General features: G+C 41.3%; 1 protein-coding gene across 2 annotated transcripts in view; it reads right to left on the reverse strand.

Moving 5' to 3' along the window:
- gpp (DOT1 like histone lysine methyltransferase grappa) overlaps positions 1 to 15,825 on the reverse strand; it is a 48,516-nt gene extending 32,691 nt beyond the window's left edge. For both annotated transcript variants that reach the window (XM_033377137.1, XM_033377138.1), the window contains exons 1-2: positions 15,555 to 15,825; positions 14,596 to 15,101 (exon numbers count right to left, since the gene is read on the reverse strand). The gene's annotated coding sequence lies outside the window, so the exon portion shown is untranslated. The remainder of the gene's footprint in view (positions 1 to 14,595; positions 15,102 to 15,554) is intronic.
- Between the last annotated feature and the right edge of the window lie 1,345 nt (positions 15,826 to 17,170).

Here is a 17,170-nt window from a genome sequence, read left to right on the forward strand (position 1 = left end):
GCATGATTATCATTAATGTTCCATTTTTTCTAGGTAAGTGGGTTCTCTGGCACTTGCCTCTTTATTTATTTTTGTTTTCTTTATTTATTTGTGTTTTCTTTATTTATTTTCTAACGCTATCGATAGATAAGCAACGATTGCGTGCAAATCAATTGAGAAGTGCAAAGATTAACAATTGCGGAAGTGATTTTCAAGGTAAATTCCCAATAAATAACAAACATTTTTTTAGAACTGATGATTAGAGATTACTTTTAGTATCAATAAATTAGTAAATTATTCTCAAACTTTATTTTTAATACATAATAATAATTTAAAAATGTATTAAATGTTATTTGTATTTTTAATTTTAATTTTGTATTATTTATTTATTCAAATAGCTTATATTAAACTTCGTCCGAATCATCTTTTTTCTATAGAAAAGATGATTCTAACGATGAATCATCTGTCAATACCCCATTTCAAAGGTTATTTCCCATTAAAACCTCAAGCATTGAAACCCTTTACCATTTTCCCACCATTAATTCCCAGTATTCCCCCACTCTGAGTCACCCATCGGGCGTAACAAATGATAGGTATAGTATATCCAATAAATTCCTAGAAATCTAGCAGAAATTCCATATAATTTGCGTCACTTGGGGATACACTATCGCTCCGCGTATCGATTACAACAATTTTGCGGTGTATTTTTACTCAAGCGAAAAGCAAACACAAAAAAGAAATAAGCGGGGTAAAAAAAGGTTTCACACAGTTGTTTGGATTGCAATTGCAATTGTTACAAGCACAGCAAATGGAAAAGTAAGTAATTAAATCGCTCTAATAATAATAATAATAATATACCCCAAAAACCAAAGAGAGAGGGGAATACTCGTCTGTGGCTGATTCATCGCTTGAGTAATTCATAAAACAATGGGGAATTGGCCCATCTGCCTGTCTGGCTCTTGGTAATTATTTTGAAAATCAATATTTGAGTAGACCAAGGCTGTAATTATCTAATTAAATGTCATTACACAGAAAGAAGAGCCCTGAATAGACAAATTTCATATGCAAATAGAGGAAAAAGCAAGTCCTGGAAAGGGTTTCGAAACCTTTTAATGGAAAAACTTGCAAACAGTATGCAAATTTAGGGGAAAAACAGGGCTATAAAAACCATAAAACATCTGGCAAAATGATGGAATAATTGATTTGTTTGTGGATTAAACAATCGCCCGGCAAAAACTAGAGGGACCGAATCGATTTACACTGCATTCCATTCATGAATGATTTATTTATTCATTTGTTTCAGACTGTCACGATTTCAATGCTTAGATACTATATTTTATTCAGAGATATTTCATTCATTATTCCTTTTAGAAAACTGACCTACGATATGGAGTACCTTCTCTCTCTCTTTATCTCCTTTTCGATCATATAAATCTCTTCTTTCCTTTGCATTTCCTTTGGCGGATATTATGCAACATATGCAAAAAAAAAACAACAGAAGAGCGGGAGAATGACAGATAGAGAAAGAGAGACACAGAGACACAGCACAGTCACAGCTAATAAATAATGCAAATGCAAAGGGGGTTTGTGGAGCGCTTGAGCAGGGGAACGGAACGGGTTTATGGCCATTGAGCGGCAGGAGTGCAGCATGACGATGCAGTTCGTGGGGGGAGGGCAAGCGGGGGGAGGGGGGTGTGGAGTGGACTGGAGTGGGGGCAAGGCAATTGAACTTTTGATGCAACTTTCTCAAGTCGAAAACAGCTGTTTCGGAAGAGCGAGAGAGGGAGAGAGAGGGAGAGAGAGAGTGCAATAACTTTAACGCCTGTTGCCCCGCCAGATTATTTATTATCGCTTTATTTTTATCACACAAATAAAAAACAACAACAACTGCAAAGCCAGGAAAAAAGGGCTTGTCCACAACAAAAACAAAACGAGTAGACCCGAGGGAACGAATGGGAATAGGAAACGTTTGGAGTGGGGCAAAAGGGACCGAACGGAACGATTGGGATTCGAATTTCAATATCAATTAGAGATCAGAGCGGAACACAGAAGAATTATGGGGAAACAGTAAAGCAGAACATTTGGGAGAGTACAGAAATAACAGAGAGAAAGAAGTGCGAGAGAGAGAGAGAGACAGCGGCGCGGCTCTTAAAGCCAGTGCCGTGCCAGAACTTTAAGGACATGTCCCGTCATGTTTACATTTCATTTCAAGTGCTTTTGCTGCTCTTCGTTTCAGCACTTTAAGAACTTCTTCAACGTTCGAGTGACTGCACCCCAATAAAAGAATTCGATGGCGGCGAGGTCAGGGGCGTCGTCGCACAGCGGGGGCCTAACTGGCGTCTTCCTGTGAGTTTTATATTTATGATGTCTAAGCACGCGACTCGTATTTTATTACACTTTTGCTGCTGCGTTTTGTTCCAAGGGGTTAAGAAACGGTAGAGGGCTGCCACTGCCACACCCTACCCTAGCCCTGCGCTACCCCACGCCTCTGTTTGCACTCCAGTCCCGTCTTCTCTTTACCGTTTAATGGTGTTAATAGCCTTTATGACAAAAAATGGGCGTGTGTTGCAACAGACAGCAGACAGTTTTTATTTTATGTTTTTTTTGCAGTCCCGGCTTTTTGCAGGCAGGCCAGATCTTCCTCCAAAAAGGGGAAGATAAGGCAAACGATTGGAAGGGGAGGAATAATCAGATAAGACTGGAGGAACTGCAAAGTAAACTCGAAATAATGCAGAATTTATGGGTTCGGGTTCAGATTTGTTGAGTTATTTGTGGATTTAAGGGGTATTTACTATAGAAAAAGGATATACCTATATAGTACTCCTGTAATTTTCCAACCTAAAATCAATTTTTTTCTTTATCAAAAACCACCAGAGTAGCTTTTTCCTTTAATTCGTGAGCCATAAATTATTTAATAAATCACATATCTAAAGAAAAAAAGAACGAAGTGAAAGAAAAATCCCGAACCCAAAATAAACATCCATTTACATAAATTTCCACCCAATTTTTTTTTTAAATAAAGATTTATAGAAAGGCCCAAAAAGGTTTTCCTAATGCTGTGGGAAAACAAAGGAAAAGCCCTAGCCTGGTGCTCTTAAAATGTAATGTATGTACAGTACCAGACCCCAAAAGCCATAATAAAATGGTATACATATATAAAAAAAGAGAAAAGGACGGAACGGGACACATAAAAGATTCTAAGCGAATGATATACTGGTGAGTGGGAGGCTCACATTACATTTTGTTTCTTTTATTTTTGGTCTGTGCTGTGTGGGTGGGGTGTGCTTTGGGGCATATATTTATGGGAGTGAGTGTGTTCAAGCTGAAAAATAAATGGATTTGAAGAGGTAGATGGTTGTAAATTGCTTTGGTCAGCTGTTATTCAAGGCTAGCTTTAATTTTCAATGGAAGACAAAGGAAATTCTAGGAAAAAGAGAACTTTGGGATCGTTTAAAGAGCTCTATGTTGGTTTCTGTAAACAGAAACCTATAAAGTGGTCATTCTGTAAGGAGAACACTTGGATTACACTGGGATTTCCCATTTTATTGCTAGATTTCTTTTTTCCCCAGCTGTTTCAAAGAATAAGTCCAGGACTCTATTTTAAATTTAGTGAAAGAATTCTATTAGTTAATGAAAATTCATCAAGTTCGAAGCTCATTCTTCGCCATAACGACTTCTACATCAAACGTGCAGCAAACCTTCAAGGGTTAAAGGTCTCTACTTCCATTCCGCTTTAAGCGCCCTTTAATTTGTCCATTCCTTTTCCCACTTTAACCCACAAATGGTAACTAAATTAGCTTTAGCCAAAAATAGAAACAACTTGCACCTGTATTTAATCCATTAACACACACAGACACACGCACAAAAAGTCTAGAATAACAGTAACTAAAGCACAAGCAGCACAACATTTGCCGGACCTCGCACAACATTCGCTTAAATGAGAGCCAAAACAGATACGAGAGACAGAGAGAGACAGCAGAGGGCGTTGGTTCCATGAAAAACTTAAATGCACCAGAAAAACAAAAAATGACCACCCAATAATGATAACGATAACGGTACCAACAGACAGAAAATTTAAATGCTGCAAAATATTTGTCGGCAAAAGATTAAAGCGCCAGCTGCGAGAGAGAGGGAGCGAGCGAGAGAGCAAGAGTACACATACAATACATATCCTTATATATATCTATATGTATAAAGCAATTTGAAAGAGTGCCGGCAGTGGGTGGCTGGGTGGCCACCCCACTCCATCCATGTGGGGTTAAATGCCATAAATAACGAAACAGTCGGCAGTCAGCACATAATGTACACACCGACCACAGAGAGAGAGCGAGAGAGCCGGAGGGGTAGAGCGGCAGCGAGAACAGGAGCCGGCCGGGGCTTATACATATGTATAAAAGCTAAGCTTCGGCTGCGAGAGAGAAGAAGAACGATTGCTGTGACGCCCGACGCCTGACGCAAACGTCGCTGCCAGCAGCCCCGAATGTGAGAGCGCAAATCGATAAAATCAAGGGCAGACAATGCTGCTGCTGCTGCCTGACGGCGCGGCTTCTGCTGTTGTGTTGTTCCTGCTGTCGCTGCTTCTAACTTGAGTTAGAGCAAAAGCAGCGCAGTAAGCAGCGCACGTGAGGCAGATTCTTCTCCTTCTTATTGTGCTGCCGCTGCTGGTACTCTTCTTTCTCCTTCATTCCCACTTGTCTTGTGGGTGGACAGCTGCGCTGTTGACTTCACAGCCACCCCTCAAGGCAGCAGCAGAGGCAGTGGCAGCGACAGCGGCAGCGGCATTATTGTGAAAGTTTTTGCTCTTTCGGTGCAAGTGTGTGTGTGTGTGTGTGTGTGAGAGAAAAGGCAGTAAAACGAAATGAGAAAGCATGAAAAATAATCATTTTGTGGAGCGTTACCCCCTGGATCCATCCACTTCCCCTCCCACCGCCGCGCAGAAAAACTTCTCCTTCGCAAAGAAACTTTTTTGATACCCTGTTTCAATGCAAGAGTATATCGATTTTTAAGCAGATCTTTGCTGATGTATGGTTTAAGGGTATCAAAAGACGCGAGACTCTACCTTTTTAAGTCTTTGTTTTTTTGTGTGTGGGGCGGTTCCCTCTCGGAATATTCCCAAAAAGTAGGAGTCCTTCCCAGGGGCGGCAGGTTCTCTCACTCTCTCTCTCTCTCTCTCTCTCTCTCTGTCGCTCTGTGTCTTAGTTCTGGTATTTTTGGGCGCTGTCAGCGACAGGCGAAAGAAGGAATGAAGAAAACGAAGCACAATGGAGAAGGAGGAGAAGAGAGAAAGACAAAAAAGGAGCAGCAGGCAGGCGAAAGGAGAAGCTTCTGTTTCTCAGGATTTTTTGGTAAAGAGTGGGGAGGGGGGGGGGGGCACAATCGGGTTCTGTGGGTAAGGAGCTTTTCCTTTGGGGGTGTGGCTGCTGGTGCTGTCAGGAATATTATTTTTCTTTGCTTTTCTTTCTTTTCCATCAAATTTAATGTGCGGCTCTAATAGAAAATGGCGTCTGCATTTAAATTTCCACCACACCCCCCCACCCCCGCACGACCCCAAGGCAAGGACGTCAAATATGACTTCCCCATCCCCTTTCCTTTCATTTCCTTTTATTATTTTTGCCTTAAATTAATATCAAAATGTCAAATTTTGATGGAAAAGGGCGCCCCGACAGAGTAAGGGTGGGGGGATGGAGGGAAGGATTGGCATTTTGGCTCCTTTTTTGGGGTGGTGCGGGGCTTCCACCCCCACTGCCCACACCGAGGGCGTGGCATATTGTGTGTTCTCTGCTGCTTTTAGCTACTTTCTCGGGTATTTTCGTCCTTTTTTTGGGCGGAGGGGTTGGAAATTTAATTTTTGTGGTTAAGCTTTAAGAAAGCTTCGGTTTTTGGGGTAGAAGTAACCGTTTCAGCGAAAGCTATTCAAGTATTTAAGGCAGCAAAAGTCAATTCTTTGAGGAAATTCAGGTCATTAATCAATGGAATTGTTTTGGTCGATTATGGGATGAGATATCCATGTTTTTGGCATACAAAAATATGGGAAAAGGCATATTATTGTATGGTTGTAAGGTGAAAACACTCTTGGAGTGGAGATTCCTTTACTAAACCACCTTCAAAATATTCCTAAATATGTTCTCTTCTGTGCTCTTTCCACTTCTAAGTCCCTAAGCTGTTTCCTATATATTTTAAATCCCCAATCTCCCTCTTAAGCCCAAAAGCTAGCTTTCCATTTTCCTTCTCCAGCGATAAGAAATCAAGAATTGAGACTTCTAATTGGCCATTAGGTGGAAGGCCGAATCTGTCTAATATTTCATTCTGTTTTCGTCTTTGCTTTTCGTTTATCATTTTCAAATTATCGCAAAAAAAAAAAAACACTTAAAGATGCGAATGAAAAGTTTCCAAACATTTGTTTTGACTTTTGTGCTTTAATATCTTTCTAGAAAATGTCACGAGATTGGAAGATGGTTTCGGGAGACAACAAAAATAATGGGAAAAGTTTTTGTGTTTGCCTTGGGAAAATGTAATTACCCCAAAAAGATACAGAAATACAGTCTATGTAGACAGGAGATTGGGATCCATGAAAAGTTTCCATGAAATTAAAGCTAATTTAATTCAAGGAAAATCTGTAGGCCATTAAGGGTTAATAGAAGGAGGGTTAAGGGGCTAACTCTTCATAAGTCGTTTTATTTCAAGGACTTCATCGATTTTCTCTTTCCTAGGTTCATAAATAAATGATAATCTGCAAAGCAGTGGTTTAACGCTAAAAGCAGTGCATAATCTGTAAGCAGTACTACTACAATTCCAAAGCAGTGCTTATTAGGGAATTCCCTGCCAATCAGCAGCTTCTTCCTTCCGAAAGCAGTGCTCTAAGCTGTGAAACACTGAAAGAAGCAGTGCCTTAAGCCAAGAAGCAGTGCTTAGACAGTGGAATTTAAGTACTATCTTCGTCTCCCTCTAGTAAATACCATTTTTCTCATAAAATTTGCTATAATCTGTATTCCCTTTGAAGTACACAAAAACCCACTGCTTGAAAAATATAGATTCTACACCATTAAAGTAATTGAAAATCGTTTTCCCACGAAGCTGCCACAAAATAATCACAATTTCCATAAAATTTGAAATTGAAACAATTTAAAAACTCTGAAAATGTTTGCGAAAACTCCTCCATTAAAGGGGGGGGGCAGACCCACACAGGATTAAAGAGAAAGAGAGAGAGGGAGAGCCACAGAGGGTGGGGGTCCCGCACAATCCATCTTCATTTTCAATGAATGAAAGCCAAAGCGAGATGGCGGCTGTACAGGCCCCCCCCCCCCCAAAACCGTTACCGTTACCACCGCACCGATTGAGGCTTCAAGTGAAATGCGGCAACAGCGCGCAGCCACCAAAGCGGCAACGTCGGCGGGCACAAAGAATGCCACCAAAGTAAAAGGAGGAGGGAAAAAAATGGGCGCAAAAACTAGTTACACACACACACACACACACGACACATGTATGTGTGTGTGTGTGTGTGTGTGTGTGTGGCAGACAAGATGCCAATCCCCCAACCCACCTACGAAAAGCCACCCGCTAAAAGCCACGCCACCCACTGACCTGGCACGTTCCTATGTCCCACATCCCCAAACCCCCCACCCCACTTTGAGCCACAGAACCCACACTCTGCCCTCCCACTCGGCCACCCCCCGCCCTCTCTTTTTCTTACCCCCTAAAGCCCTGGACCCCTTCGCCCTAGTTGCAACGCTTGGGGCGTTGTTGCCGCATTATTTTTATCAAAAATGTTATCAAAATGTGCGTTGGGCCCCAGCTGCTGCTCTGGGGAGCGCCGCCTTATGAGTGTGGGGGCGGGTGGTTGGTTGGGGGGGGTGGCTGGCTGATGATTGTGTGAATGAGGTCGACTGGTGGGTGGTGGGTGGGTTGCTGTGGGGCTGATGGCTTAGAAGGCAGCAGCAGTAGGAGAAAAAGTTTGAAAATGAAAATAATGACAGCGCTGAATGAAAGAAAGAAGAGTAGAAAAGAGAGGGCAAGTGTGAGAGAGAGAGAGGGAGAGAAAGAGAGGGACAGGAGAAGCAACAGAAGGTCTCTACAGAGTGTCGAAGCTTTTGATACCTATTCTAGACGGGGGCTAAGGAGAGAGAGTGAGAGGGAAAGCCTGGCCTGGCAAGCAGTGGTTTATGATTTCTTACTCTACCGTTAACAAGCAGTGCAATAGAGAGGATTCATCGGAAGAAGCAGCTGGAATCGGAAGCTTAAGCAGCTGTGAAGCAGTTCAAAAGCAGTGATGCTGTACCCTTTTTAAATCGAAGAAGCAGTGTTTGAAGCAGTATGTAAAGAAATGTTCTTTCTTCCCTGCAAAATCATCATACCCTCCTCTTCGCTACCCCCAAAAAGGGTACACAAACAGAAGCAGAATCACAATCAGAGGTTAGAGAGCGAGAGAGTGGGAGAGAGAGAGAGAGAGTACCGTTGTGAAGGCCAGGGGTTCTGTGTGTAGGCGGCAGCGGCATTTCCATTCGTTTGAGGGGTTTTTTTTGGGGTGGTGGTGGTGGTGGCGCCTCCCCAAAGCCGTCTTTCGCTTTTTGTTTTGTTTTGTCTACCGAGAAAAATGTTGCACAGTCTCTGGGTCTCACTGTCGATGTCGCTTCCCTTCTCTCTCTCTCTCTCCCTCTCTCTATATATAGTGTATCTATATCTATATCTGTATCTGTGTCTGTTGTGGTCGTTGTTGGTGTTAGTGAGTGTTGACTGTGGAATTTTGCGCATGTACAACGAAAATACATAATACATAAGCAATATCTGGCATGGAGATAGGGGCAGGGACAGGGACAGGGACAGGGCCAGAGGGGGGACACACACACACAATATAAATTGTTATCGATTTTCCTTCGCTGTTGCCATGTAAGAGGCGGCAGGGCGTGGGGGGCAGGGAAGAAGGAGGGACATGTGTGTGTGTGCCTTGTTTATGTTTATGGCTTTTTAGCATAAAGGACGGACGGGCCCGTCCAAAGTAAAATCCATCTATGGAAAAACTCAGGGAAGAGACAGGATGCTTCTGAAAGAAAGAGAAGGGAAATGGGAGGCAAGAGAGGGAGAATGGATGGGGGAGAGGGAGAGCATGGAGCAGAGGCAGGGGGCAGGAGGAGGAGGCCAACTGAAAGGTATCTCTGAAAAGATACAGAGATACACACGAACACACATGAGATACAGGGAGGGATGCAGGCGGTTCTCTCTCTCTCTCTCTCTTTCTAAGGATCTCTTTGGAGGATATCCACACAAAAACTTAGTTAGAGGCAACATAGATGCCTAGTTAGGGGGTAGGGGTAGGGCTTAATGTGTGTTCTTTTTATAGGCGTATTTATGAGATACTTTTACCTTTAAATGAGTTCTCATTCACGTAAATGCTGCTTCCCCCAAAACAAAAAAAAAAGGATAATTGCCCAACAGCCTGCACTGACGTCCTGCCAAAACAGCAACAACAAAAACGAGTCCGCATGCCCAAAATCCTTGATAAATAAGTCAATCAGTCAATCACGCCATCTGATCAAAAAGAAAAAGGGAAAAAGGACCACAAATTGAAGCCTTTTTCGGGACCTCCTTGGGCAAAAGGAAAATGGGTAAAATGCCAAGAAAATTATATACATTTTGCAGCAAAATTTTCCCAATTTCTACGTGCGTGTTGGGAAAATGGGGCGCTATGGAAATGTTAAATCATTTTACTAGTTTTCCTTGGATTTTCCTTGACGTCCCCCTCTCTCTCTCTCTCTGTCTGCCACCCTTTGGGGCAATGTTTTTCGCAACTTTTGACAGGCGACGCCACTGTGTCTTTTGGCCAACTGTAATGCACATGTTTTTTCCGCTTTTCCGCTTTGGCAGCAGCGAAAAATTTCAACAACAAATGCGAGAGAGGAAAATTCACGAAAACGAAAAACAACAAACAAATTTCCACTGGACAAAAACTAGAGCAAAAAAACATTTTGCATTTCAACGAAAAAAATGCCATCGTTCATCGATTTTTGTGTTTCGAGGGAAAACTTAAAGCTTAAATGGGAACAGCACACGCGGGAAAAACACACAGCTACCAAAAAATCCATTGATTGCAGGCCCCCAAAAGGGCAAGGGAGAGGGCAGGGGGGGGGTCAGTGGGGCCTGTAGGGTGACCATCGATGGCTGATTCGATTTTGAGCGAAACGAAGCCCCATATTAAATGACGAATCGGCAAGAAAGAAAAATGCAGAAAGAAACACAAAGAAAAAAATGCAAAGAGTGGGTTAAGAGAGAGGGGGGTGGGGCATGTGGAGGATTAACCTCAATTTGTAGAATTGATTGGTGACTGATTGAATGAATGAATTAACGAATTAAGGAATAAAAGAAGCGCAGTTTTGCAAAAGAAAAACATTTCAATAAATATGACACTTACTTAATTGAATATTCATGAAATTTATACCCAACGAAGTGTCATATCCGTATGGTTTGCCCTTATGGAGTGACACTTACTTATGATATGATCATATGTATAACCAGAGCAAGTGTCATACCCGTATAGCATGTGAATGTGCACCAAAATAAAGGACAACAACAAAGAGCAGAAGAAGCAGAAGCCAAAACAGAGACAAACGTATTTTTATTTATTTTCTATGCACGATCTTACGCTCTCTCTCCCTCTCTCTCTCTCTCTCTCTGCCTCTCTGCACTCTCTTTTCACCTTTCATGTGTGTGGTTTTTTGACAGTTGAATGAACCCCACAAACATTTATTATAAAAAAAAAACCCAAACACAAAAAACTAAATAAAAGCTATAAGCAAAAGACAGAGATAGCGATAGAGAAGGCACACAGCCAGAGAGAAAGGGAGACAGGCAAGAGATAAACGAAGAGCAAGCCACACACACACACACACACACACAACACACATGTCGATGGAGAGAATGGCTGGCTGGCGGGAGAGGCCGACCTCACCAGTCAAGCCACAAAAAGTAATTTTGTATTGTAGCTAGAAAAAAGACAGAAAAAACCAAACGCAGAAGAAGAGCAAGAGGAAGAAGCAGAAGCAGCAGCAGCAGCGGAAAAACAACAGCAAAAACCGAAACAGAAACTGCGTGCAGCAGCAGCATTTAGTGAGAGTAAGCGAGAGAGAGGGATAGACAGATAAGAAGAGCGAGCGGCAGGCAGGCAGGCAGACCAGACAGACAGTAAATGAAGTTTAGGTGAAGCCTGGCCCCCTCCCCGCTCTCTTGGACCCTGTTCCGCTGCCCTGCCCTGCATTTGGCGGCCCAGCATTGATTGTTGTTGCTGCTTTTATTGGTTTCCTCTCCCGATTCCACTGTTGTTGTAGCTTTTTTTATTATTATTCAAAAGATACGAAACAACTGCAACTTTGTATGCCATGCGGAACATTAGATGCAGAGATTGGGAATAGAACCAGCATCCCCCCTCTTCTCTTCAAAGAGCGGCCCGGCCCCCTCTTCTGTGCTTAAGATCTCTGGTGTTGTGTGTGTGTGTGTGTGCGATGTTGCCAGTTTTCAGTCTTCGTTCTTTTTGGTTTCTTTGTAGATTAGAAATCTATTGACAGATCTATGGGGATCTCCTATAATTTCAGAGTTTTTCAATATCTATTTTGGTTTCCCTTTGCAGCTGCATTTGAACTTTTATCTTATCCCACTTGCACTCTGCATTTCTCCCTGAAAATATCTAAATTTAAGTTTAAATTCTCTAAATATTTGAACAAGATTTTACAACAGGCCGCACACCTCCCCCACATAGAATCCACCGTGCACCCTCCACTTTTATTTTTGTACCAGTTTTTTCCTTGTTCTTTTCCACCAATTTATTCATCTATTTCTGTGTTTCTCTCTTTCACAGTTTGTTGTATTTATGGCATTGTTTCGTCCACCACATGAAAAAGTGCAGCGCAAGCAGCAGAGAACTTCCAAAATCCAACTATTTTCGTATCTCACAGATACACAGAGCTACAAAAGGCAATTGCTGTATGAATTCGATGGATATAGCATCTATAGATGCAACGATGAGGCAGCGGCATAAAACTATAAAATTTCCTCAATTTTCATACGTTTCCATGATCTCATGAATAAGGAAATACTTTTGTTGAATAAAAACTTAGCAGAAAGATCTTTAAAGTCTTTGCCTTTGGTGTCCCCTCAAGGGAAATTTTCCAACGCCTTGTATTCCATTCATATTCTGTGCTTATTTTCCACTATTTTCTCGTTAATAACACTTAATTCCACTGTAAATGATGCAAATGGGAATTGAAGTTGGAGAAACAGTGCCGTGCCAAACAGGAAGAGGAAGAGAGATGGCAGAAGCACAACAGACAAGAAAAAAAAACACACAACACACCAAAAACTTTACTAATACAATAAACATTACAAGGCAACGGTATTTTTACAAGCTTTCATACAGAGATACATACATATATGCAGATGTGCACACACACACACACACATATGCATATCCATACACAAGGAAGAAGATGAAGCAACCGCAGAGGCAGAGGCACTGCTTTAGAGATGCCAGCAGCAGGACAGTAGAAGGCGCTGAACGAAAGCCTATATTCTGGGGTAGCGAGGTTCTGAATACCCTCTTATATTTTTTGAAATTTCAATTATATTTGCTTCATAAGAAATATATAATTTCCTCCACAGATCTATGATCGAAGACAAAATCTACTTAAAATCAATATGCCCTCCCTTTCAAAAGGGTATCAATGAAGGCGAAATAAAGTGGGAAGCAAAAGCTGCGACGCTCTGCCGCTATAGTGCATGCGCTGCTCTGCCCACAGCGGCCGTTGTCTGTTTCTGACTTTTTTTCTTCTCTTTTAATTTTACTCGAGTGTGTGTCGGTGTATTGTGTGTGTGTGTATGGGTATCCAATGCAGCAGCAGAGTGCCGAAGGCAAAGCCGCAACAACAAACAGAAGAAACTTATTTTTGTTTAGTTTGCCCACGTTTTTTTCTCCTGTGTCTCTCTCTCTCTGTCCTCCCACTTAATTTTCCTTCTTCTTTTGTGTAGATTTCTCTTTCGGCAATTACTTCTTTTCTTTTTTGCAACTAAAAGCAGGCGAAAAGGAAAAGAGAAATTAATTCTGGAGACGAATTCGAGCCTCGGTCTTTTTCTATCCTTCTTTCTCTCTCTATGCAAAAAGCATAACAAAAAAAAAAATTGCAACAACTGTTAATTGACAGTTCCACTGTGGCTGGGTCTGTTTGTGTGGATGGTGGATGGTGTGTGGACTGTAGTCAGGCCGGGGCTAAACGGGAAAATGGCACGCATTAGGGATGGCCACGATAGACGCCAATAACGCACGAAAAAATACTAACAAAATACTAATCCTGGAAACGGTTATATATGCAAAAATCTTGCAGAACATTAAAATTCATACATTCTTTGGTTTTATTTTACTCTAATTTTTGAAACATTAAAAAATTTGTGGCTTTGGGGAGCCCCAAAACCTTTCCCCATCTCTAACACACAGTGCTCCTATATCCATCTCTCTCTTCCACTCCCACTGTTCCTATACCGCTTACTCTGCATATGTGTGTGTGTGTTGGCGATCTTGGCATCAAGTCTAACTAGTTGGCCATAATTGGTTTTTGGTCTTTGGCTTGTAATCAAAAGAAAAATAAGAAAAAGAAATAAAAGACCGGGCTTTAACTTTGGTATTTTTGTTGCACGTGTTAGAGTGTGCGTGTGTGTGTATGTGTGTGTGTGCGTACAACTTTTTGGTTGTTTTAATTGGATTTTATAGACTGCCACCGACAGCATACATTACTTTTGATGGCAGGCAACAACGATAAAACGACAGGCAACAAGCGACAGGAAAAATAGAGAAAAACACAAACACACACTCACACACACACACAGATTGTGGACAGTATGTAAATGTTTTAGATTCTTATTGGATTTGCCGCCGAAAGGCTAATGGAGGAAAATGTCGCCAACTAAATTGAGAGATTAAATGTCCTCTCGTTCGAACAAAAGGATTTTCCCTAAATGAAACGACAGAAAAGTGCCTTCAGCAATTTGGTTCAGAGAAAAAGGACAAAGGGATATTTTTGTGTTTATTTTTGGAGATAAAATGGATGACAATAGGAAAATAAGACCTTAAATTCTGTACAAAATTACCAGAAATTTCTACACATTTCCAGCCCAGCCAATGCCCACTGTAATCCCACACATTGGATACCCATACACACACACACTCTTTCCGCTTTAACCACAATCAAATGTTGTGCAATTAAAGTGGCCCAAATCCCACAAATATCCGGCCCACAAGCAAAGCGATAAGTGTTGTAAATAAAGAAAACACACAGATATACATTTCCAAGGTCTGGCAGCACATTTCCGCTCTTATCAAAAGGCATAATGGAGTGGGTGGGTGCAGAGAGAGGAGTGCACACACTCCCATTATCATTATAACCGCAACCCATTTCCGGGCCGTACACACACACTCTCTCACAGAGTTTCTCAATAAATTTAAGAATTGAAGAAGAAAAATGTAATAAGAAACGGTAGTGCGGGAATGCAAAGAAGAGCAAAACGAATAATTACAAAAACAAGAAAAGGGCGCGCACTGCACTGCCTCCTCTCTTCTGTTTTTGTTGTTGGATTTGTACTCACATTTTTTGCGCAGTCAGCGCTCTGCCGGCTGCTGCTTCTGTCCTTTTTTGCTGTTATTTCTCTGCCGGCTCAGCTGCTGCTGCTCTGCTCCCTTCTCAGCTTCCTTTTTCGCCTGCTGCTTCTTTGCCGGCTTCGAAATGCTATTCCTCTGCTCTGCCGGCTTTGACTTCCTTCTCACTTCTTCCTATTGCTGCTGCTGCTGTTTTTTTTATATTTTTTTTTCTTATGGCTGCTTCTTTCTGTCAGCCGACGCCTCTCACACTCTTCGTTCAATCTTTTAAAAGTTGTTGGATCCTATTCCATTCGTTGTATTTGGTGGATTCCGTTTTCATAAACACTTTTTTTGGCGGCACGCGAGCTGTAAAAACATGCCACATGCGAAAGTAGTGGGGAGGTGTAGTAGTAGGGGGAAGGAGTGTTTTGCTGAAACCGCCAGTTCACTTTATAAACACTATAATTAACTTTATTATTTATGAACTATGTATATTTTTTCGTTGTTTCAGGCGCTGCAAGAAATGCGAAATAATTGATTAAAAACTTTAACATATTGCTCTTTTCATCTTTAAATTTGATTTAATTTCAGCTGCTGCTTCTTCTCTTTCACACACAGACGCACACACAAATGCACTCTCTGCTGCTGCTTCTCACACAAACACGCACACATATACACGCTTAACGACAGCGGCGGCTGCTGCTTCTTCTTGCACTTCTTCTCTCTCCTCTTTCTGCTTTGCTTGGCTCTTCTTTTTTACATATATATTTTTTCTTTGTTGCAATTTAAGCATTTGTTTTACACACACACATACACAGAAGCAGGCAAAGCACTTTATATATACATATGTATCGCGCACATAAATATATACACACGTATATATTTGAAGGCACTGATTTGCCGACTCTTTCTAGCCGACTGGCGCGCGTGCACACACCAACACACCACATATCTCAGCAAAACTCACGTAATTATTTCTCTTATTATATATTATAAATTGTAGTTATCAAACACAATGCTGTCGCACTCGCGTTTGAACTTTGTTGCTTTTTTTACGAATTTATTGTATAAGTATAGAAACGTTTTATTCTCGCCCCGAAAAAAATGGTATATTACACACACACACACACGCGAGCGGCGACGACGACAACGAAGACGACGCGGCGACGTCCGTTCACGTCAAGCGCTGAGAGAAGAAACAAAAACACAAAGCAAAAATAGGAAACATTTTGTGCGAAGACGGGGCAGAAGCAGATAGTAAATACACTAACGGAAAGAGCAAAGGCACTAGCGCCTGTGACCCTTAGAAAAATACCAAAATATACCGTGTCATTTAAAAAAATACCGTTAATATACTGACGAATTATTTTAGTTCCATCATACATATTCTTCGTTTTTGATATTCCGCCTAATATTACTAGCTATATAGAACCCTCGGCCGTGCCCACATAATTTCATCCGATTAATGAAACAATTTTCTACTTGACTGGCATATTTTAAATACATGCTTTTATTGGATCTTGTCTAAAAAGAGTTTTTAGCCGAAAAAGTCAAAAAATAAAACGTAAGTGAGTAATCGTTCTTATTGCTCAATTTTGATACTCCGTTGAATAGTTCTGGCTAACTAAGATCTTTAGCCCTGCCCTGCCCTATACCTTTTAAACAGAAGTTTCCATTGTTTAGAGCATGGGATGACAAAAACTTCTCAATCCTATATCATAGGGTGTGCAGATTGAAGCCATCCCGCGCCATGTTGAGGGACATGCTGCTGGCCCATACGAATTGAATGTTGCCAACGGTAAAAACGTAAGTGATTACGTAAACATGTTGCTGCAGCAACAAGTTTTGAAATACATTTTTGAAATCGAAAATGAAATATATTTGGAAATATTTTGTGGTGTAAATAAATATTAAAAGTACGTAAAAAATATAATTCCCATTGTGTCCAGCATTCGGTTATAAAAATGGCTCAGCCCGAATGGTATACCATCCAAGACGAACATCATTCTGAATCTGAATCTAGCTCCTTAACATCACGTACATTTCCCAATTGGGTTCACCTGGTCAATGGTTTGGAAAAGCAGTTTCAATCATCACCTATGTCGATCCAATTACAGGAATTAAAGTACATAATTTAAAATTATGGAATCATCAACATTTTCACATTTGCTACCGATTGAGTACCCGATTCAGAGAGAGCGAAAAAGAGCGCCTTAACCGATTTGAAGAGAGCGAAGAGCCAAAAACCGTTGCGAAGAATGCAGTTCGGCAATCATTGTGCGGCCTATTGCTCTCAAACTTTAAGCATAGTAATCAGATCAGCAAAATAAATAACCGATAAATACTGGAAAGCAGCCGATACATACTAGAAATTCTGGGCACAAACGGTATATAAAATACCTACTCGCAAATAATAATTTCTTCACAGACCCAATTATTTTTATATTGTCCTCCTCCATTATTTAATCACTTATTCGACCAATTGAATGGGCAGTCTCTACCACTCGATACCACTCCATTTAGGACCTCGTAATATTTTGAAATAGAAAATACCAAAAATGTGCGCGGGCACTTAACATTCTT

The sequence above is a fragment of the Drosophila pseudoobscura genome, chromosome 2 (genome assembly GCF_009870125.1).
Source record: "Drosophila pseudoobscura strain MV-25-SWS-2005 chromosome 2, UCI_Dpse_MV25, whole genome shotgun sequence".
NCBI lineage: Eukaryota > Metazoa > Arthropoda > Insecta > Diptera > Drosophilidae > Drosophila > Drosophila pseudoobscura.